The 24,470-nt window shown below is 45.1% G+C and overlaps 1 protein-coding gene across 1 annotated transcript in view; it reads left to right on the top strand.

The window, feature by feature from the left end:
• The window catches only part of DLGAP1 (DLG associated protein 1), a 976,217-nt gene that overhangs the window by 933,961 nt on the left and 17,786 nt on the right, over positions 1-24,470 (top strand). The gene's annotated exons all lie outside the window — the stretch shown is intronic.

The raw sequence follows: 24,470 nt of genomic DNA, 5'->3' as shown, positions 1-24,470 counted from the left end.
TTTTTTTTTTTTTTTTTTTTTTGAGACGGAGTCTCGCTCTGTCGCCCGGGCTGGAGTGCAGTGGCCGGATCTCAGCTCACTGCAAGCTCCGCCTCCCGGGTTCACGCCATTTTCCTGTCTCAGCCTCCCGAGTAGCTGGGACTACAGGCGCCCGCCTCGTCGCCCGGCTAGTTTTTTGTATTTTCTATTAGAGACGGGGTTTCTCCGTATTAGCCAGGGTGGTCTCGATCTCCTGACCTCGTGATCCGCCCGTCTCGGCCTCCCAAAGTGCTGGGATTACAGGCTTGAGCCACCACGCCCGGCCAATAATGCTAACTTTTTCAAGGTCTATAGATACAGGTACATTGGGGATTTGTATTCTTTATGATTTTGTTATTCTCATCAACATACAGCATTAAAACAAGACTTGTAATGTATAGGCCAGTAGAAACCCCCACCTATTTACATTCTTGTCTGTTTGACGGGTGCTTTCTCTTAGGATTTACAGAGGCAAACCCTTTAGCTGCTAAAGTAATACATTTTATAATCTTATTACAGTTGAATGGGCTAAAGTGAAATACATGATGCATACATAAAATAAGTAATGGACAGTATTTTTTGCCCACTATTCTTTTCTTTCTTTTTTCAGACAGGGCCTCACTCCTTACCCAAGTTGGAGTGCAGTGGCGCAATCATGGCTCACCCCAGCCTCGACCTCCCAAGTAGCTGGGACTATAGGCATGCACCCCATGCTGATTTTTGTATTTTTGGTAGAGGCGGCGTTTTGCCATGTTGCCCAGGCTGGTCTTGAACTACTGAACTCAAGCAATCCGCCCACCTCGGCCGCCCAAAGTGCTGGGATTACAGGCGTGAGGCACTGTGCCCAGCCTGCGCACTATTATTTTCAAACTTGACCTTCTAACGTTTGAAAAAGAAAAATTAACAAATTATATTGACAGTTGAAAAGGAAAAATTGTCAAATTATCTCAATTCTGAGGCATGTTTTACATGTTGTCAACAATTCTGAAATTAGAATGTAGCTTATTTATAATCAGTATGTATTTTATTTTGTTTATTTTATTTTATTTATTTTTTTGAGATGGAGTCTCGCTCTGTTGCCCAGGCTGGAGTCCAGTGGGGCGATCTCAGCTCACTGCGAGCTCCGCCTCCCGGATTCAGGCCATTCTCCTGCCTCAGCCTCCCGAGTAGCTGGAACTACAGGCACCCGCCACCATGCCCGGCTACTTTTTTTGTATTTTTAGGAGAGACGGGGTTTACCGTGTTAGCCAGGATGGTCTTGATATCCTGACCTCGTGATCTGCCTGCCTGGGCCCCCCAAAGTGCTGGGATTACAGGCATGAGCCACCGCGCCCGGCCATCAGTATGTATTTTAATGTTGTATGTTTATTTTCCTCTGAAACATTATTATTAAATTAATGGTGGATCCTCCAACTGATGATATTTTTGAAACAAAGAAATTTGGTGGTAGGCATTAATGCCTACTTCATGTCTGTGTGGGAAGGATCTAAAAAGAGTATTACTATGAAGTAACTTTTTAGACTTGTTTTTTAAATTACTTTTTCAACTTTTATTATGAACTTTTTCTTTTTTTGTGTGAGACGGAGTTTCGCTTTTGTTGCCCAGTCTGGAGTGCAATGGTGCGATCTTGGCTCACCGCAACGTCCGCCTCCTGGGTTCAAGCTATTCTCCTGCCTCAGCCTCCCAAGTAGCTGGGATTACAGGCATGTGCCACAACATGCAGCTACTTTTGTATTTTTAGTAGAGACGGGGTTTGTTGGTCTAGCTGGTCTTGACCTCCTGACCTCAGGTGATCCACCAGCCTCGGCCTCCCAAAGTGCTGGGATTACAGGCATAAGCCACCATGCCCGGCCTATTATGAACATTTTTAAACATGCACAAAAGTAGAGAGTTTAACATGATGAGTACCCATGTATTCATCACCTGCTTCAACAACTGGTCAGTCTTATCTCCCCCATTAGTAGTTATTGTTGTCAGAGTATTTTTAAGAAAATCCAGGGCCAGGTGTGGTGGCTCATACCTGTAATCCCAGCACTTTGGGAGGCCAAGGCAGGAGGATCGCTTGAGATCAGGAGTTCAAGACCAGTATAGCCAACATGGTGAAATACCATTTCTACTAAAAATACAAAAATTAGCCAGGTGCAATGGCACGCGCCTGTAATCCCAGCAACTTGGAAGGCTGAGGCAGGAGAATTGCTTAAATTCAGAGGAAGAAGTTGTGGCAAACTGAGATTGTGCCACTGCACTCTAGCCTGGGCACCAGAGTGAGACTCCGTCTCCAAAAAAAAACAAAAGAAAGAAAGAAAGAAAATCCAAGGGCATCCTGTCACTTCCTTATGTAGCTCACACTTATAGAAGACATTTTTTAAAATATAATCATAGGCCATGTGCAGTGGCTCACGCCTATAATCCTAGCACTTTGGGAGGCTGAGGCAGGCAGATCACTTGAGGTCAGGAGTTCTAGACCAGCCTGGCCAACATGGTGAAACCCCATCTCTAGTAAAAATACAAAACTTAGCCATGTATGGAGGCGGGCCCCTGTAATCCCAGCTACTCAGGAGGCTGAGGCAGAGAATCGCTTGAACCCATGAGGTGGAGGTTGCAGTGAACCGACGTCGTAGCTACTGCACTCCAGCCTGGGTGACAGAGCGAGGTTCTGACTCAAAAAAGGTAAAATATTATCATGCATTATCATACCTAAAAAAAAAAAAACAATAATTTTTTTCTTTTTTTTAAAGACAGAGTCTTGCTCTTGTCACCCAGGCTGGAGTGCAATGGCACGATTTCAGCTAACTACAACCTCTTCCTCCTGGGTTCAAGCAATTCTTCTGCCTCATCCTCCTGAGTAGCTGGGATTACAGGCACCCGCCACCATGCCCAGCTAATTTTTGTGTTTTTAGTAGAGACAGGGTTTCACCGTGTTGGCCAGTCTGGTCTTCAACTCCTGACCTCAGGTGATCCACCCGTCTCAGCCTCCTGAAGTGCTGGGGTTACAGGGGTGAGCCACAGTGCCCGGCCAATAATTTCTTAATTAGATTTAACATCTACTGTAAATCATGTTAAGTAAATTTACTAAATGCACCAAACTAGTGGTGTCAAAGAGTAGTGAATTTTTCCCTAGGGAAATCATTTTTTTGTGAAATGGAGCCTGGAAAATAACAGTTGTCATCAGATTGGGGATGTCCTCACTGTGTCCAGTGCCTCACTCACAGCTCCAGTCTGCTCCTCCTGCCTGACCCCTGTCAAATGACTGACTAGCTTATCGCTTGCCTTTATGAGCAAGTTAGGAAATTCATTAACGGGTTTCTGTAAAACGCATACATGGGTTTCCTTTGCTTTTTCATATTATGAGTGCAAACAACTTGGCAGTGGAAAAGTAAATCTCCTTGACATTTGCCCCTGTTAGTGCCACTGCAGACTCACCTGAGTGTTGACCCCCAAGCACAATTAGGTCTTTGCCCTGGTGACAGGTAAACAAGGTACCTCTCAGCAGCGGAGGAAGCAGGGGTAGGTTTCAGTAAGAAAGTCTTAGTTGTATCATCTTATTTACTTTTCTCCTTGTGGACCTACTCACGATTTATCAGATTTTCCTAGGAAAAATGCCAACAACTAAGGAACAGTGACATCCCGTGCCACTGTTCAGTAGCACAAACTGTCTTTCAGATTTCAGTTCTCAAATTTGGTTCTCCTTCTAGCTTCCTGATTGGTGTTCTCTCTCTTTTTCTTGCTTTGTCTTCCTTTCTTTCATTTTCTTTTCTTTCTTTTGGCAGAGTCTTGCCCTGTGACCCAGGCTGGAGTGCAGTGATGGGCTCATAGCTCACTGTAGCCTGGACATCCTGGGCCCAAGTGATCCTCTCCCCTCAGCCTCCTGAGTAGCTGTGACTACAGGTGGACACCACCATGCCTGGCTAATTTAAAAAAAATTTTTTTTTTTTTTTTTTTTGAGACGGAGTCTCGCTCTGTCGCCCAAGCTGGAGTGCAGTGGCCGGATCTCAGCTCACTGCAAGCTCCGCCTCTGGGGTTCACGCCATTCTCCTGCCTCAGCCTCCCGAGTAGCTGGGACTACAGGCGCCCACCACCTCGCCCGGCTAGTTTTTTGTACTTTTTAGTAGAGACGGGGTTTCACCGTGTTAGCCAGGATGGTCTCGATCTCCCGACCTTGTGATCCGCCCGCCTCGGCCTCCCAAAGTGCTGGGATTACAGGCTTGAGCCACCGCGCCCGGCCCCTAAAAATTTTGTAGAGACAGATTCTCGCTGTGTCGCCCAGGCTGATCTCAAACTCCTGGCCTCAAGCAATCCCCCTACTTTCACCTCCCAAAATGCCAAAATTACAGGCATGAGCCACCCACCCAGCTCCTGGCTGGCTTTCAACAGGACTCTTGGAAACTACTTATCTGATGTTTTCTTTTAATTGGCCTTTCAATCTGAGACTTGATCTACCTCTCTCAACCCAATTCTATAATGATGTGTGAGGATACTCATTGTATAAAGATTTAGGAAAGACTAAAGGAGCTAGGAAAACAAGTCGATTGTATTCTAATACAATAACATATATTTGAAAGGTTGAAAATCTTGTCAGAAAACCAGCTTCTCAGCCTATGTTCAGGATGAAAGAGAAACGTATTTGTATTTTGAAATGTACACTGCTGGCAAAGTCCCAAGATAGTGAACATGAGGGAACTGCCCAACCATCTGTTGTTCCAGGCCTAATTTGTTGTTCCAGCTGAACTGGGTATCGCCCTGGTGTTCCTGTCATGCCCTGTGTATTTGTCCTTCGGATAATTCCCACATTATTTTATAATAATCGATGTATCTTTCTCCTCTACTAAAAAAGTAAGCTTTCTGAAAACAGAAATTATTCTTGTCTTACTCATCTTTATATCACCAGACCCTCTGACGCATAACAGGGGATCAGTACATATGTATTTGAGTCCTTGAAATATTCTGGAAATTCTGTTTTATAAAAGTATTTTACTTAGCAAAACCTTTCTTCCTAATTAGCTAAAAAAAATACTTAATAAGTAATATCTTAGTCATTTCAGGCTGCTATAACCAAATACCCCAGACTGGGTAATTTATAAACAGTAGAAATGTATTGCTTACAGTTCTGGAGGCTGGGAAGTCCAAGATCAAGACACTGGCAGGTGTGGTGTCTGGTGAGGGCTACTCTCTGTTTTGAAGACGGCGCCTTCTTGCTGCAGCCTCATGCTGGAGGGAGCGGACAAGATTACTGGACCTCCTTGATAAGCGTAGTAACCCTATTCATGAGGACTCTGTCCCTGAGACCTACTCCCCTCCTATAGGCCCCCTCTCTTACTATTATACATTGGCGATTAGGGTTCAACGTATGAATTTCAGACGAGCACAGACATTCAGACCATAGCAAGTAACTAACAGTTCTTGTTGCCAGAAGCTGGAAAGGTGTTCCCGTGACAGACGATGAGCCCTTCTGATCAGGACAAGGATATGGAAGAGAGATAGGCACCTGCCACAGAAGTGATGGAAAGCACTTCCGTGTGGGACACGTGGCTAGTCCAGATGAAGTTCATGTGTCCTGTCTCATTCTTAAGACACAATTCCATTCCACAAACACTTGAAGCCTTTCTCTATTTTTTCATGCTTTAAGAGACACGAAATAGGAGCTTCAAACTACTAGGATTCCAAAATTCTAGTCAGTGCAGTGGCAAACCCTGCGCCCAGGACAGAGTCACCAGTTTCAAATGTTGCCAATACAGATCAGGGAGAATCGGACCGTAAGGCAGTAGCAACCCTCCCCAGGAAGAAGGGAGAATATCAGTGCATGAAAGAATATTCATCTTGTCCTCACAATACCCCTGACGATGGCCTAGAGACTTTGACAGGTGCTGTTTTATTTGCCCTCACAACAGCTCTCTGGCAGTATCTTGTCCAAGGTCACAGAAAACAGAAGTGTCTGATAGAACAGATACACGTGAATAACATTTGACAAGATAATGATACTTTGTGTTGCCTGGCACTGTCCTCCTTAAAGCCCGCCATACAGATCTGTCCCTGACTCCTTGGCAACCACCACTCTGTTCTGATAACTGGGCCTAGAGTCGCAGAGGGCCTTTGTTTCACTAATTCTCTGACTTAACCTTTTCTTTTTTTATAAGAGGGCCGGTAAGGAAGAGAGGCCAGTCCCACTTGGCAGGCATAGCCAAATTCTAAGCAACCAGCTTTTGTTTGTTTTAATTCTGTGCACACCAGAAAAACAGCTTTGATAAATGGGTCCAGCACAGATCCCTCCATCCCTTGGCCAAGCCAGAACTCAGAAATAGGCAGTAGCAGCTAAAGATAAGCAGAACAACCATGTTCATGTTCATATTCATGTAAGAATGTGTTTTCTTAAATGACTCCCTGAATTCAAAATATGACGCATCCATGGCGCAAAAAAAAAAAAAAAGTTTGGAAAATAACCTGTTTACTCACTGGAAATTTGAGGTTCAGAGATTGCATGTGGGATAGTTGTAATCATCTTTCTCTGTCGGAGAGTTGCAGAAGAAAGAGTTCATCTAATTTTAAATAGTTATTTAGTTATGAATTATTTTGTGATGTCATTATGCTAATTGTGACAGCTGCTTTTGGCCTCCCAGGGCTGGAAAACACTTTCCTAGTTCACCTGAAACTGATCAAATGTGGGTAACAAAAGGCAGACCGAAAACAAGCATTTAGAGTGGCCCAGGAGCCTCAAGCTATCTTTTGAACAGTGTAACTCTACATTCTTTGGGTGTGTGGAATTACTGTTTTCCCTGATGAAAGCAAAGCAGAGCAAAGACTTCAGTTCTTGTTTTAAACCTTCAACCCCAACCGTCGATAGTACTTTTTTTTTTTTTTGGCTCGATCATAAAATAAAGAAACTGCGGTGAGTGGGGTTTCCTCCAAGCCAAGACAGCTGACAGAATGCTTGTTCCCGCAGCACTTGAAGTAAAATGATACGAGCTCTTCTCAGACAATGAAGCCCTTGTGTGAAACAGCTGTCTCAGGGAGATGGCTCAGTGCTATTTGACAGTGGCTTGTATGTTACATAGATACGTCTGGTATTATCTAACCGGGGATGAAACGACCAGATGGAGCTGAATGCCTCCAACTAGGAATGCAGCCTACCACGGTGGGGAAAGAATAGAGGCTCAAGTTTCAATGGCCCTAAGATGAAATACTGGTGATTGTACTTCGAAATCTGTCTTTGCCTTCTGAATTGTAGACAACGAATACGTGGAATTTTCAGGCTTTATCTGAAACCAACTGATAAACCTAGAGCATGTGCCGGAGGCAGATTAATTCTTCTACTTTAATTTTGCCTGGTAATAGCATCCAAGCTAGTGAAACTTGGCCTGCAGGCCCCCAGAAGGCTTGGGACCCTTGGCAGGGAATGCGGGGCTGGTAATGACACCTGAAATGGGGTTTGCCTGGTTTCAGGTTTGGTTACGGAAGCTGTGCACAGTCATTGTGACGGTCTATCGGTGCCATCACCAGGGTTTATCTGCCTGGGATTGCCTCTGCTGTGTCTCTGCAGCCTGTGAAACAGTGGATGGCAGACAAAGCTGCATCTGTGAGTTCTGCAATTCATCTGCCTCCAGCCCGTGTGTGTTTCCAAGTGGGGAGCAGTGGCTGCATTCTAGCCTAGCTCCCTTCTGTTTTATTCTCATCTTACTGTTGCAGTGAACCCTCCAAGGTCCCTCCCACTCCACCGCGCGCGCACACACACACACACACACACACACACACACTTGCATGTCTCTTTTTGTAAGCTCCAGACAACCTGAAATTAGTGACCACAGAGGAAGTGGCAGTAATGAAAAGGAAATCGGCTATAATGTGCCATATGTTTAACCTCGAGAATGCTCCATTCATGCCGCTTTGCACAGAGCTGGTGCCAGAAGGCCATTAGACACCATCCTTTTGTGGATGTGCCTCTTGAGGGTGGTGTCTCCCAGCTCAGGAGGGCACGAAAGCATGAAGAGGTGAAGTGATGTGGTTAATTGGGGGCAGAACTGGGCCTGGAAACAGATCTGTTCCTAGGCCAGTGGTGTTTCTGTCATTCCAGAGAAGGCAGAGAGAGGGACTGGTTCACGGAGCAAGACCCCCTATCATTTACTCCAATAACTATTTCTGTGAAATGTAAATGCAATGGACTGGTGTGGCGCAGTGGCTCATGCCTATAATGCCAGCACTTTGGAAGGCTGAGGCAGGCAGATCATGAGGTCAGAGTTCGAGACCAGCCTGGCCAACATGGTTGAAACTCCATCTCTACTAAAAATACAAAAATTAGCCGGGCTTCGTGGCGCATACATGTAATTCCAGCTACTTGGGAGGCTGAGGCAGGATAATTGCTTGAACCCAGAAGGCGGAGGTTGCAATGAGCTGAGATCACGCCACTGCACTCCAGCCTGGGTGACAGAGCAAGACTCTGTGTCGAAAATAAATAAATAAATAAATAAATAAACGCAATGGACTTCAAATAAAATATTTAGGTTCTTTCTTCATTTAGATTACCTAGGGAAGCATAAACTAATTCCATTTCATCCAACTTTCAAAGACTCAAAACTGTCTTTATCTATATGATGTATATGATGTTATTGTTTTGTGGCTGATATAAGTCAAGATATGGATCCAAAGAGTGACCATCTTCTACGAGTGGCCATCTTCCTGCAGGGAATGGGACTGGGGAAAAAAAATTAAAATTAGCTTAGTTTTTGAAAAACTTGCTCTTTCAAAACAAAAAAATGTGGTCCCCCCCCCCCCCCCCAGAACACTATGGAAACTCTGGTGTTAGTCTATGGGAAAACTTCTACTAGAGAATCCATTCTTTATTCATTAGCCACCAAGTTTCAGCTAAAAACAAAACAAAACAAAACAAAAAAAGCACTGTTGTGCAATGCAGAACAGCAACTGCCAGTCAGGAATGAAACAGATCCACATTTTCTATGGAGACGTTTTGTTGACAGCAGCTCCAGATCACAAGTGTGTCTGAAAAGCAGCTGCTGGGCAGTAGGTTGGGGAAATGTGGACCACAAGGACACACTCATAAATGAGAATGTCTCCACATGGATAATCCCAATGCCCTGTAATCACACAGACTCAGACTGACAAATCCACATGACTTTCATTTATTTATTTATTGAGACAGGGTCTCACAATGTTACACAGGCTGGTCTCGAACTCCTAGGTTCAAGTGATCTGCCTGCCTCAGCCGCTCAAAGTGCTGGGATTATAGGCAAGAGCCACTGTGCCTACCTGACTTAATTTTTTTGAAACAAATTTTGTGTATATTTGAGGATTATATGGTATAGGATACAGATATATAGTAAGTTGGTTATTATGATGAAGCAAATTAACATATCTGTCATCTCACATAGTTACGTTTTTTGTGAAAGAGCAGCTAAAGTCTACTTATTCCACAAGATGCCCTAATACAAGATAATTTAATTAGCTATCGTCCTCATGCTGGCATTAGATCTCTGGACTTATCCCTCCCATGCATCTCCTACTTTGTAGCCTTTGACCTGCATCTCCCCGTTTCCTCCACCTGTAACCACTGTATCATTCTCTATCTCTGTATATTTGATCTTATTTTTTTGTTTGTTTGTTTGTTTTTTGAGACGGAGTCTAGCTCTGTCGCCCGGGCTGGAATGCAGTGGCCGGATCTCAGCTCACTGCAAGCTCCGCCTCCCGGATTTATGCCATTCTCCTGCCTCAGCCTCTGTAGTAGCTGGGACTACAGGCGCCCGCCACCTCGCCCGGCTAGTTTTTTTGTATTTTTTAGTAGAGACGGGGTTTCACCGTGTTAGCCAGGATGGTCTCGATCTCCTGACCTCGTGATCCGCCCGTCTCAGCGTCCCAAAGTGCTGGGATTACAGGCTTGAGCCACCGCGCCCGGCCTTTTGATCTTATTTTTTCAATTCCAATATAAATGATATAATGCAGTATTATTCTTTCTGTGTGTGGCTTATTTTACTTAGCATAATGTCCTCCAGTCCATCTATGTTGTGGCAAATGGCAGGAGCTCCTTCTTTTTTAGGGCTGAATAATATTCACTATATGTATGTGGTGTATGTATACCACAGTTTCTTTCTTTTTTTTAAAATTGAGACAAGGTCTCACTTCATCACTGAGGCTGGAGTGCAGTGGTATGATGACAGCTTACTGCAGTCTCAACTGCCCAGGCTCAATCAATTCTCCCACCTCAGTCTCCTCAGTAGCTGGGACCACAGATGTGTGCCATCAGACCCAACTCATTTTTTTAAAAATATTATTTGTGGATACAAGATCCCACGATGTTGCCTCAGCTGGTCTTGAACACCTGGGCTCAAACATTCTTCCGGCCTTGGCCTCCCAAAATGCTGGGATTACAGAGAAGAGCAACTGCACCTGGCCACTTGTTATGTCTCCTTTAGAGAAATGTCTATTCAGATCTTTTGCCTATTTTTGTTTCTTCTGGTTTTGTTTGTTTTTCTTGTTTTGTCTTGTTCAAACCCTGTGTCAAGGACTTTTGCCCATTTGTTTTTGTTTGTTTGTTTTTTAAGACAGAGTCTTGTTCTGTCGCCCAGGCTGGAGTGCAGTGGTGCAATCTCAGGTCACTGCAAGCTCCGCCTCCTGAGTTCACACCATTCTCCTCATTCAGCCTCCCAATGTAGCTGGGACTACAGGTGCCCACCACCACGCCCGGCTAATTTTTTTTTTTTTTTTTTTTTTTGAGACGGAGTCTCACTCTGTCACCTGGGCTGGAGTGCAGTGGCCGGATCTCAGCTCACTGCAAGCTCCGCCTCCCGGGTTTACGCCATTCTCCTGCCTCAGCCTCCCGAGTAGCTGGGACTACAGGCACCAGCCACCTTGCCCGGCTAGCTTTTTGTATTTTTTAGTAGAGACGGGGTTTCACCATGTTAGCCAGGATGGTCTCGAACTCCTGACCTCGTGATCCGCCCGTCTCGGCCTCCCAAAGTGCTGGGATTACAGGCTTGAGCCACCGCGCCCGGCCTAATTTTTTGTATATTTGATAGAGACGGGGTTTCACCGTGTTAGCCAGGATGGTCTCGATCTCTTGACCTCGTGACCCACCCACCTCGACCTCCCAAAGTGCTGGGATTACAGGCGTGAGCCACCGTGCCTGGCCGGACCTTTGCCCATTTTTAAATTGAGGTTTTTGGGGTTATTTGCTTTCCTGCTATGGAGTTGTAAGAGTTCTTCATTAATTTTGGATTTATGGTCTACAAACCTTATTGGTTATGTGGTTTGCAAATATTTTTTCCCTGGTTGTAGGATGCCTTTTTATTTTTATTTTTTAAATTGTATTTATTTATTTATTTATTGAGATGGAGTCTCATTCTGTCGCCCAGGCTGGAGTGCAGTGGCACGATCTTGGCTCACTGCAAGCTCCGTCTCCTAGGTTCAAGTGATTCTACTGCCTCAGCTTCCTGAGTAGCTGGGATTACAGGCATGCACCACTCTGCCCAGCTAATTTTTTCTGTATTTTTTAGTAGAGACGGAGTTTCACCATGTTGGCCAGGCTGGTCTTGAACTGCTGACCTCAGGTGATTCACCTACCTCAGCCTCCCAAAGTGCTGGGATTACAGGCGTGAGCCACTGTGCCTGGCCTTTTTATTCTGTTGATTGTTTCCTCTGCTAACAGAAACTTTTTCATTTTGTACAGTCTTATTTACTTATTTTTGCTTTTGTAACCTGAGCTTTTGTTGTGATATCCAAAACATTATTGCCAAGGCTAATGTTGAGGGCCCTTTCCCTTCTGTTTTCTTTTGGGAGTTGTGTGGTTTCTGGTCCTACACTTAGGCTATCCTTTTCCCATTGTATCCTCTTGGTGCCGTTGTCAAAAATTAGTTGACTGAAAAAAAAATAAAAATTAAAATTAAAAAAAAAAAAAAATTAGTTGACTGCGGCCGAGCTCAGTGGCTCACGCCTGAAATCCCAGCTCTTTGGAAGGCCGAGGTGGGCAGATCATCTGAGGTCAGGGGTTTGAGACCAACCTGGCCAACATGGTGAAACCCCGTCTCTACTAAACATACAAAAAAATAGCCAGGAGTGGTGGCGAGCCCCTTTAGTCCCAGCTACTTGGGAAGCTGAGGTGGGAGAATTGCTTCAACCTGGAAAGTGGAGGTTGCAGTGAGCCGAGATCGTGCCACTCCACTCCAGCCTGGGCAACAGAGTGAGGTCTTAAAAAAAAAAAAAAAAAGCCGGGCGCGGTGGCTCAAGCCTGTAATCCCAGCACTTTGGGAGGCCGAGACGGGCGGATCACGAGGTCAGGAGATCGAGACCATCCTGGCTAACCCGGTGAAACCCCGTCTCTACTAAAAATACAAAAAACTAGCCGGGCGAGGTGGCGGCGCCTGTAATCCCAGCTACTCGGGAGGCTGAGGCGGGAGAATGGCGTAAACCCGGGGGGCGGAGCTTGCAGTGAGCTGAGATCCAGCCACTGCACTCCAGCCTGGGCGACAGAGCGAGACTCCGCCTCAAAAAAAAAAAAAAAAAAAAAGGAAAAAATTAGTTGACTGCAGGTGTCTTTAAATTAAGTGGATGGACCCACTTTTTAAATTTCCTTTCTCTGTCTTCACCCCTAAAGTCTACAACATTGGGGAAAAAAAGCCAGGCGGGAGGCCAAGTGCAGCGCTCACACCTGTAATCCCAGCACTTTGAGAGGCCAAGGTGGGTGGATCACTTGAGGTCAGGACTTTGAAACCAGCCTGGTCAAGATGGTGAAACCCCGTCTCTACTAAAAACACAAAAATCAGCCAGGCGTGGTGGGCGCCTGTAATCCCAGCTACTCAGGAGGCTGAGGCAGGAGAATCACTTGAATCCGGGAGGCGGAGGTTGCAGTGAGACGAGATCGCGCCATTGCACTCCAGTCTGGGCAGCAAGAGTGAAACTCTGTTTAAAAAAAGAAAGAAAGAAAGAAAGAAAAAGGCAAGTGGGTAAAAAGGAAGGCAAAATTTGAATATAAGGAAATGTGATTCATCATCCACAAACACAACTCAACTTATCCTAGATAGTGTGACTTCCAGGCTAGTCACTACAAAGAGCATGACAAACAGCAATGCAAGAGGAATAATACCCCCGCTAAGACTGTATGAGCTAATTAATCAACACTATAATTTAAAAAGTGGTGCTAGACATGATAAAACCTTGAAGAATTAGAATGCTCAGGGATCAGAATATCACAGGTAGTTTTCTTTTTTTTTTTTTTTTTTTTTGAGGCGGAGTCTCGCTCTGTCGCCCGGACTGGAGTGCAGTGGCCGGATCTCAGCTCACTGCGAGCTCTGCCTCCCGGGTTTATGCCATTCTCCTGCCTCAGCCTCCGGAGTAGCTGGGACTACAGGCGCCCGCCACCTCGCCCGGCTAGTTTTTGTATTTTTAGTAGAGACGGGGTTTCACCGTGTTAGCCAGGATGGTCTCGATCTCCTGACCTCGTGATCCGCCCGTCTCGGCCTCCCAAAGTGCTGGGATTACAGGCTTGAGCCACCGCACCCGGCCAACAGGTAGTTTTCTTTTCTGGTTGATAGAGAATCTGTAAATAACTCAGTTAATTTCTAAACGTATTCCTTCAGTGGAGATAACAGGAGTTAGTTACATGGGCACAGTCTAGGCCATCAAAGAGCTCACATTCTGGTTGGAAATCAGACATATTAATGGAACATGTTGAAAAGAATGAGCAAAAGGTAGAGACAGCTATGCAGGAGAATTTTAGAAGCAGTGAGGCCGGCGCGGTGGCTCAAGCCTGTAATCCCAGCACTTTGGGAGGCCGAGACGGGCGGATCACGAGGTCAGGAGATCGAGACCATCCTGGCTAACACGGTGAAACCCCGTCTCTACTAAAAAATACAAAAAACTAGCCGGGCGATTTGGCGGGCGCCTGTAGTCCTGGCTACTTGGGAGGCTGAGGCAGGAGAATGGCGGGAACCTGGGAGGCGGAGCTTGCAGTGAGCTGAGATCCGGCCACTGCACTCCAGCCTGGGCGACAGAGCGAGACTCCGTCTCAAAAAAAAAAAAAAAAAAAAAAAAAAAAAAAGAAGCAGTGAGGAGGGAGAGGTGAAAGGAGGTAAGGCTTTCTGGCAAGGTACACCCAAGCTGAATCATAAGGATGAGGACTGCTAGATACAGGGAGAGGGGCTTGCTTAGGGCATCAAGGGGAGGAGACAGTCTCAGCTTAGTGCTTGGTGTGAAGAAGATACTTAGGAGAGAAAGACCTTGGGGATCTGGGAAGCCGTGGGCGCTTGGAGCACGGAAGGAGTCAGCAGAGAGAAACTGGACAGCTTGGCCTGCACCTGCCCTGTTGAAGGGGGCTTTGGGTTTATCATATGGAGCAGGGGAACCAAAGAAAAGTCAGCATGAGAGTTAACATGAGATAAGAAAACCCTGCAGTTCCCTTAATGAAACCAAATCTCCAAGATTGTCAAGGGATGGAGAACATTTATGCTATGGATAGATTGATCAAGCCTTGTACCCCTAATTGTAATCAACAAGGGAATCCTGAGGGGAACACGGATTTGGGGAGACAGGAGGCGTTGAGCTGGTGGTTACACATGCTCCTCGAAAGCGTCTGGGGTCAGTACCCAGTGGAGTCACAAATTCGAGAAAGCGGAATGAAGGAAGTGAGTGGAGAAGTGAGCTCGGGATTACATTTTGTGTTCAACATTTACGAGGTGGAGTGAGAGAAATTCTAGCAAGCACAGGGAAGGCAGCATCAGGGAAGGGCAGTGAGCCAGAGACCGTTGTTGGGAGACCCAAGGGATCTGAGTTTCCTTCGTGCCAAAGGCAGGGTCCAGAAGGTGAAGAGGGTGGAGACAGCCGGGCTGCAGGGAGTGGAGACAATGGAGAGCAGAAGAAATACGAGGGCAAAGGCATGCTGCCCTTTGGAGAATGGGAGTTTGAAGGGAATGTGTTAATTTGCTAGGGTTGCCATAATAAAGTACCCATGGAGCAGGTCGCTTAAACAGGAGAAATTAATTTTCTCACAGTTTTGGAGGCTGGAAGTTCGACATCAAGGGGCTGGTTCCCCCTCAGGTCGCGCTCTTTGGCTTGCAGACCGCCGCCCTTTCCCTGAGTCTGCCCTGTGTGTGTGTATCTGTGTTCTCACTTCCAATTCTTAGAAGGACGTCAGTCATAGTGGATTAGGGCCCATGGGAATGACCTCTTTGTAATTTAATCACCTCTTTAAGGACCTTATCTCCAGAGTCACATTCTGAGGTACTGGAGGTTAGGAATTTTACATGTAAATTTTAGGAAAATGCAATTCAGCCAATAACAGGGGAGAAGAGGAATTTTATGTTAGCTGGAGGGCACCTTAGGGTTGGGAGGAGTTGCCCCACTTAGAATGGGAAAGACTTGAGGATGCTGCCAGACATCTCCGGTAAGGCACTGGCAGAAGGAGTTCAGAGAGAGGGACTGGCTCACACAGCAAGGCCTCAGGGTAGCAGGGACAGAATCAGACCAAGGACACACGTAGATGGGAAAACTGGATGTAGAGAAGACACTAGGGTGGGGGCAGAAAGGTTTAGGAGACTAGTGGGGGAGGAGCATTAGGAGAGACAGAACATTGAGAGTGTTTGCCGTTGTTTGTGTTGTTCCAACAAAATACCAAAGACTGGGTAGTTTTTTTTTAAATTTTAAGTTCTGGGATACATGTGCTGAACGTGCAGGTTTGTTATATAGGTAGACAAGTGCCAGGGTGGTTTGCCGCACCTATCAACCTGTCGTCTAGGTTTAAAGCCTCACATGCATTAGGTATTTGTCCTAATGCTCAAGACTGGGTAATTTTTAAACAATACAAATTTACTTCTCATTGCTCTAGTTGCTGAGAAATCCAAGCTCAAGGTGTCAGCAGGTTGTGTGTCTGGTGAGGGCTGCTCTCTGCTTCCAAGATGAGGCCTGTTGCTGCATCCTTCAGAGGGGACAAACTCTGTGTCCTTGCGTGGCAAAAGGGTCAGAAGGGCAAGAGGCGGTCCCTTCAACCTTGAGTCCTTTAATAAAGGCACTAACCTCATTCATGACCACAGAGCTCTCATGACTTAATCACCTCCTAATGCCCCACCTCTTATTGTTATTGCATTGGGGATTCAGTTTCAACGTCCATTTTGGAGGAGACACTGTCATCTGATCCCAGCGGTGTTCATGCCTGATGCCTTCCATTTTCATCTCATAGGAGGCAAGGTTGCTGAAGATGAGGAAATAGGGGCTGAGTTGAGAATGGATAAGATTCAGGAAATCAGGGTTAGAGAGGGAGGTAACCAAACACATCGCGAAGAACTAATGGGCAGCAGCGAAGGATCAGCCAAGTTTAGAGACCATTGGTTTATGGTGTCATCAAGTCACATGGCTAAGCACTATCTGGAAAATAAAATGGAAATGTAGCTGTAGAGGCTAGCAGGGTTTATCCGCCATCACCTCTGTACCTGAAGAAGCTGCCATTCTTAAGGAGTGTTCTGACCCTTCATTTTGCAGTGAATCTGTTTTCCAAGTAAAGCTCTGATTGAATGTCCAGTGTGCTTTGAGGTCCTGTCTCCTCTGTGTGTCTGTGTCACCCAGCAGTCAGCTGGCCACTGTTCGAGCTCTGATGGCTGGGGGAAGCTGTGCTAGATTATACAGAGAGGCACTACAATCTGAGCCCCTGAAAAACTGTTATGGATTTCTTTTTTTTTTTTTTTTTTGAGACAGAGTTTCGCTCTTGTTGCCCAGGCTGGAGTACAGTGGCGCGATCTCCAGCTCACCGCAACTTCCGCCTTCTGGGTTCAAGCAATTCTCCTGCCTCAGCCTCCCAAGCAGCTGGGATTACGGGCGTGTGCCACCACACCCGGTTAATTGTGTATTTTTAGTAGAGACAGGGTTTCTCCATGTTGGTCAGGCTGGTCTTGAATGGATTTCTTATACACATAAAAAAAGAAATTATTCACCAATCAGTGACACTTGTGAAAATCTGCCTGAATAAAAGCCAGCAAAAAAGGACATCAAATTATTTCACACTACTGGAGAGAGAAGTTGGAGTGTAAAGATTTGCAGGAGAAATCATGTCGTTTTTTGGATACTGCCACCTTTTAGGTAAATACCCAAGAACTAAAGAATGTGGATCAGTTATAGGAGTTGTAATTCCTACTGCACTCTCACGTTTACCTATATTATTCCATTAAGTCATCAGCAATGCTATGAAGATGATATTATGGCCTTTAAAGGAAAAAGGGTCTGAGTCTGATCAACTTTCCCAAGATCAATAGCTGGTAATTGGTGAGCTGATTGTTCCGACCCCACACCTACACTTTTTCCCACACACAGGCACACCTCGTTTCACTGGCATTGCTTTATTGCACTTTGAAGATACTGCTTTTTTTTTTTTTTTTTTTTTAAACAAATTGAAGGTTTGTGGCAACCCTGACTTGACCAAGTCTATCAGCACCATCTTTTCAAAAGCATATGCTCCTTTTCTGTTTTTGTGTCAGATTTTGGTAATTCTCACAGTATTTCAAGTGTTTTCATTACTATCATATCTGCTGTGGTGATTTGTGCTCAGTGATCCTTGATGTTACTGTTGTCATTGTTTTGGAGCTCCATGAACCATGCCCATATAAGACAGTGAACTTAATCAATAAATGGTGTTTATGGGCCGGGCGCGGTGGCTCAAGCCTGTATTCCCAGCACTTTGGGAGGCCGAGACGGGCGGATCATGAGGTCAGGAGATTGAGCCCATCCTGGCTAACACGGTGAAACCCCGTCTCTACTAAAAAATACAAAAAACTAGCCAGGCAAGGTGGCGGGCGCCTGTAGTCCCAGCTACTCGGGAGGCTGAGGCAGGAGAATGGCGTGAACCCGGGAGGCGGAGCTTGCAGTGAGCTGAGATCCGGCCACTGCACTCCAGCCTGGGCGGCAGAGCGAGACTCCGTCTCAAAAAAAAAAAAAAAAAAAAATGGTGTTTATGTTCTGAGTACTCCACTGACCCGTCGTTTCCCTGTCTCTCTCCCTCTCCTCAGGCCTTCCTGTGCCTTGAGTCACAATAATATTTAAATTAGGCCAATTAATAACCCAATAATGGCCTCTGTGTGTTCAAATGAAGAGTTACAATCTGTCATTTTTAATCAAAAGCAATCAATGATTAAGCTTAGTGATTCCTCACTAAGTCATGTCACTAAGGCATGTCAAAAGTCAAAACAAGCCAGAAGCTAGGCTTCTTGTGCCAGATAGCCATGTTGTGAATGCAAAGGAAAACTTCTTGAAGGAAGTTAAAAGTGCTACCCAAGTGAACATACAAATGATAAGGAAGCAAAACAGCCTTTTTGTTGATATGGATGAAGTCTGAGTGGTCTGGAGAGAAGAACAAACCAGGCACAACATTCCGTTAAGCCAAAGCTTAATCAGAGAGACATTGTAAATCTCTTCTCTTTTTTTTTGAGACGGAGTTTCTGTCTTGTCCAGGCTGGAGTGCAGTGGCGCGATCTTGGCTCACTGCAACCTCCGCCTCCCGGGTTCAAGCGATTCTCCTGCCTCAGCCTCCCAAGTAGCTGGGATTACAAGCATGCGCCACCATGCCTAATTGTGTATTTTTAGTAGAGACAGGGTTTCTCCATGTTGCTCAGGCTGGTCTTGACCTCTTGACCTCAGGTGATCCACCCGCATCAGCCTCCCAAAGTGCTGGGATTACAGTCGTGAGCCACCGCGCCTGGCCAACTCTCTTTAATTCTATGAAAGCTGAGAGGTGAGGAAGCTGAAGAAGAAAAGTTTGAAGCTAGCAAATGTTGATTCATGAAGTTTAAAGAGAGAAACTGTCTCCGTAATATAAACGTGCAAGGTGAATTCCTAGTGCTGATGGAGAAGCTGCAGTACGTTATCCAGAAGATCTAGCTAAGATCATTGATGAAGATGATTACAGTAAACAACAGATTTTCAATGTAGACCAAACAGCCTTCTATTGGAAGGAGATGCCATGTAGGCCTTTCATAGCTTCAAAGGACAGGCTCAGTCTCCTGTTAGGGGCTCAGGCAGCTGGTGACTTGAAGTCGAAGTCAAGGCTCATTTACCATTCTGAAAAACCTAGGGCTCTTAACAATTATGCTACATTTATGTGCTCTTATAAAGTGTGCTCTATAAGTAAAACAACAGAGCCTAGATGAGAGTATCTCCGTTCACAGCATGGTTTACTGAACACTTTAAGCCCACTGTTGAGACCTGTGACTCAGAAAAAAAGATTTCTTCCAAAATATTGCTGCTCATTGACAATGCACCTAGTCAGCCAAGAGCTCTGATGGAGATGTACATGGAGATGAATGTCGTTTTCATGCCTGCAGACATGACATCTGATTTGGTTTGGTTGTGTCCCCACCCAAATCTCATCTTGAATTGTAGCTCCCATAATTTCCACATGTTGTGGGAAGGACCTGGTAGGAGATGATTAAATCATGGGGGTGGTTCCCCCATACTGTTCTCATGGTAGTGAATAAGTCTCATGAGATCTGGTGATTTTATAAGGGGTTTCCCCTTTTGCTTGTCTATCATCATTTTCTCTTATCTACCACCATGTAAGATGTGCCTTTCACCTTCCACAATGACTGAGGCCTCCCCAGCCATGTGGAACTGTGAGTCCATTAAGCGTCTCTCCTTTATAAATTACCTAGTCTCAGGTATTTCTTTATCAGTAGCATGAAAACAGAGGAATACAACATCCATTCTGCAGCCTATGGATCAAAGAGTCATTTTGACTTGCAAGTCTTCTTAGTTAAAAATACATTCCATAAGGCTATATCTGCCATAGATAGTGAGTCTCTTGATGGACCTGGGCAAAGTCCATTGAAAATCTTCTGGAGGATTATTTGTAATCTAAAGGATAAATGCTTGAGGGGATGGATACCCCATTCTCCATGATGTGCTTACGTCACACTGCATGCTTGTATCAAAACATCTCATGTACCCCATAAATATATACACCATGCAGCCACAAAAATTTGAAAAAATAATTTAAAAATTAAAAAAAAAAAAAAAGAAAACCTTCTGGAACGGAATCTCCATTCTAGATGCCATTAAGAACATTTATGATTTATGGGAAAAGGTCAAAATACCAATATTAACAGGAGTTTAGAGGTTGATTCCAACCTTCGCAGATGACTTTGAGGGGTTCAAGACTTCAGTGGAGGAAGGAACTGCAGGTGTGGTAAAAAGTGCAAGAGAACTAGAATGAGAAATGAAGCCTGTAAGTGTGACCGAATTGCTATAATTTCATGATCAAACTTGAACAGAGGAGGAGTTATTTCTTGTGGATGAGCCAAGAAAATAGTCTTGAGATGGAAACTGCTCTTGGTGAAGATGCTGTGAACACTGTTGAAATGACCACAAAGGATTTAAAATATTACATCAACTTAGTTGATAAAACAGTGGTAAGTTTCAAGAGGATTTTCACTCCAATTTTTTTTTTTTTTTTTGAGACAGAGTCTCCTCTGTTGCCCCGACTGGAGTGCGGTGGCACAATCACAGCTCACTGCAGCCTCAACTTCCCAGGCTCAGGTGATCCTCCCAACTCAGCCTCCTGAGCAACTGGGACTTCAGGGATGTGCCACCATGCCTACTAATTTTTTCTATTTTTTGTAGAGATGGGGTTTTGCCATGTTGCCTAGGCTGGTCTTGAACTCCTGGGCTCAAGTAATCCTCCTATCTTGGCCTGCCAAAATGCTGGGATTACAGGTCTGAGCCACCACTCCCAACCTTGACTCCAGTTGGTTTTTTTTTTTTTTTTTTTTTTGAGACAGAGTCTCACTCTGTTGCCCAGGCTGGAGTGCAGTGGCATGATCTTGGCTCACTGCAAGCTCCGTCTCCTGGGTTCACACCATTCTCTTGCCTCAGCCTCCTGAGTCGCTGGGTCTACGGGCGCCCGCCAGCACCCCTGGCTAATTTTTTCTATTTTTTAGTAGGGACGGAGTTTCACCGTGTTAGCCAGGATGGTGATCCGCCCGCCTCAGCCTCCCAAAGTGCTGGGATTACAAGAGTGAGCCACCACGCCTGGCCCCTTGACTCCAATTTTGAAAAAAGTTTTACTGTAGGTAAAATGCTGTCAAACAAATATTGCATGCAACAAAGAAATATTTCATGAAAGGAAAAGTCAACTGATGTGGCAAACTTCATTGTTGTCTTATTTTTAAAATTGCCACAGCCAGCCAGGGCAGTGACTCATACCTGTAATGCCAGCAGTTTGGGAGTCCAAGATGAGAGGATCGCTTGAGGCCAGAAGCTTGAGACCAGCCTGGGCAACATAGCGAGATCCTGTCTCTACAAAAAATAAAAAATGAAAAAAAAATTATTTTAAGAAGAGACATTGCCACAGCCACCCCTACCTTCAGCAACTTCCACCTTGATCACAGCAGCCATCCACATCGAGGCAAGACCCTCCCTTAGCAAGAAGATTGTGACTTGCTGATGGTTCAGATGACCGTTAGCATTTTTTAGCAATAAAGTATTAGGTACTTTTTTTTTTTTTTTTTTTGAGACAGAGTCTCGCTCTGTCGCCCAGGCGGGAGTGCGGTGGCGCGATATCCACTCACTGCAAGCTCCGCCTCCCGGGTTCACGCCATTCTCCTGCCTCAGCCTCCCACGTAGCTGGGACTACAGGCGCCCGCCACTGCGTCCGGCCAATTTTTGTATTTTTAGTAGGGACGGGGTTTCACCGTGTTAGTCAGGATGGTCTCGATCTCCTGACTTCGTGATCCGCCCGTCTCGGCCTCCCAAAGTGCTGGGATTATAGGCGTGAGCCACTGCGCCCGGCCGGTACTTTTTCTTTTGACATTATGCTATTGCACACTTAACAGACTACAGTATAGTGTAAACATAACTTTTACATGCACTGGGAAACAAAAACCTCATGTGACTCACTTTATTGTGATATTCATTTATTGTAGCGGTCTGGAACTCAACCCACAGTATGTCTGAGGCGTGCCTGGATTGCCCAGAGAGACAGTTAGACTAAAATGAAACATACTAGGTGAATTACAGTGTAGGTGGCAGAAAAATGTGACAAGTTCTATGCAGCATATGTACCGTAGTAACCTTCACCACGGGGAGCCTGTCAGATGTAATCCATTGCAGGGGTGTCTGTCGTGTCCGGGCTTCAGGGAACCTACTTTGAGGATATAAGAAATATGTCTATTCTTCTCTGTTTCTGAGGCCCTAAAGTAAGGTCTGATGATCGTGAAGTCAGGTGTAGTATCATGTAAGAATTAGAAGCACTCAGAGAGGCCAGGCGCAGTGGCTCATGCCTGTAATCCCGGATACTCGGGAGGTTGAGGCAGGACGATCACTTGAACCCGGGAGGTGGAGGTTGCAGTGAGCCGAGGTCGTGCCACTGCACTCCAGCCTGGGTGACAGAGTGAGACTCTTGTCTCAAAAAAAAAAAAAAAAAAAAAAAAAGCAATCAGAGAAATGAGCATGTCTGCCTTTTCAGTTCTAGAGACCTAACTTCTCTTGAAATAGGAAAGGATACATATGCTGCTTATGCTTAAGGATTTGTAATCCTGATTTTTAACCCAGCAAAAAGATCACCAGCGTACTGAAACTCCTTGCAGCTTTGTCACAGACACACTGGAAGGGTTAAAAGAAAGTGTTTTTTCTCTTCATCCTTGTTTCTCTTATACTACCTCCTTTTCTCAAAATAACAACCTATCCCACAGAGGTCAGTGGGAAAGAGGAGGTATGTTGTCTTCTAAATGGCTGGGTCTTTGAATGGAGTCAGGAGATTTCAAATCATAGTTTGCATAAAAGACTCCCCTTTCCCACAGCCAAAATAATTGTTCTCTGCTTCTCATTATGACATATAATATTTAAAAGAAAAACAGAAATTGAAACTCACACCCACCATCTCTTTCAAGGTGGCCTTGGTTCCTCTTTTCTTTTCAGGATTGAAATTGTCTTGCCTGCCAGTCACTTCAGGTGGAGGGATGTGGTTTGCTCCTGCTTCCTAATGTGGGACAGTGATCAGGTTCAGCTCTTGCTTCCTAATGTGGCACAGTGATCAGGTTTGGCTCCTGCTTCCTAATGTGGGACAGTGCTCAGGTCTGGCTCTTGCTTCCTAATGTGGGACAGTGATCAGGTCTGGCTCTTGCTTCCTGATGTGGGACAGTGATCAGGCTTGGCAAATTTCTTCCAACTCTCGCACTGACTTATTACGCCACTCACCCCTTTCCATTGGCACTGGCTGGGAAATGTTGATAAAGAAATTACATGCAACCTGGCATAGTGGTTCATGCCTGCAGTCCCAGCTGCTCAGAAGGCTATGGCAAGGAGTTCAGGGCTATAGTACCCCATGATCATGCCTATGAATAGCCACTGCCCTCCACCCTGGACAACATACTGAGACCCCATTCATAAATAAATAAACAAATAAATAGAAATCACACTCAGTGGATAAATGGAATGTGGTATATACATACAATGAAATATTATTCAGCTTTGAAAAAGAAGGAGATTCTGCCATATGCAACAACATGGATGAGCCTGGGGGACTATATGCTAAGTGGAATAAGCCAGTTACTGGAGAACAAATACTGCATGATTCTGCTTATATGAGGTATCTAAAATAGTCAAACTCAAGAAACAGAGTGGAATGGTGGGTGCCAGGGTCTAGGGGGAAGGGGAAATGGGAATTTCTGTTCAGTGGATCTAAAGTTATGCAAGGTGAATAAGTTCTTGAGATCTGCTGTACAACACTGCGCCACCATTAACAAAACTGTATTGTGTACTTAAATATTTGTTAAGAGGGTAGATTTCATGTTAAGTGTTCTTACCACAGTAGAGAAAAAAAAAGAAGGAAATCACACTCAGATACCTTCCACTTAAGTAGATTCAGACACAATTTTCAGTGAGTGTAGAGAGAAGAGAGCCCAACTAGACTGGGGTCAGAAGATAGGGACTGGCCACAGCAGGTGTCCCTGGGGAAGAGACTTTGTAGTTTGAGCACAAGTTTTCTCAAATGCAGTTATCGGCTCTGCCTCACAGGGTCCTGTGAGGATCTAATTAGATGCCTGTTTGTGAGTCTTGAAATACCAAGTGATGATAATTTAAGTAAACACATACTCACAAAGGCCTCCCGAAAGTTCTTCCTGACTTTGTGTGATTCACTAACCCAGGGCTGTCCTCTCTATTGTGGGTCTTTTTAAATATCTGTTGTGGAGTAAGAGGTTTGAAGAACTGTAAGTGGGGGGGGTTTATAAAGAGTGCTTACTTAAGTAGGAGGAATTCCATTCAACTGTGTTTCTGTTTTGTCCTGTACTTCCATTGAGGGACAGATTCACAGAGTAGCTGGGGGAGGAAAGGAAAGGGAGGAGTCTATAAGCCTTGCCATCAGGTGCCTATACGGGTCTGGGGAGGCTGGATTTACTTAGATAAAAAGAACTGCCCAGCAATACAAGGCTTACTCTCTGATTAAGTATTACACAAATACATGGTATGAATCATAGTTAAATGGC

This window comes from Piliocolobus tephrosceles, chromosome 18, assembly GCF_002776525.5.
Source record: "Piliocolobus tephrosceles isolate RC106 chromosome 18, ASM277652v3, whole genome shotgun sequence".
Taxonomy (NCBI): domain Eukaryota; kingdom Metazoa; phylum Chordata; class Mammalia; order Primates; family Cercopithecidae; genus Piliocolobus; species Piliocolobus tephrosceles.
Note: the sequence above shows the minus strand (reverse complement) of the source record. Positions and strands in the feature narration are given on the sequence as shown.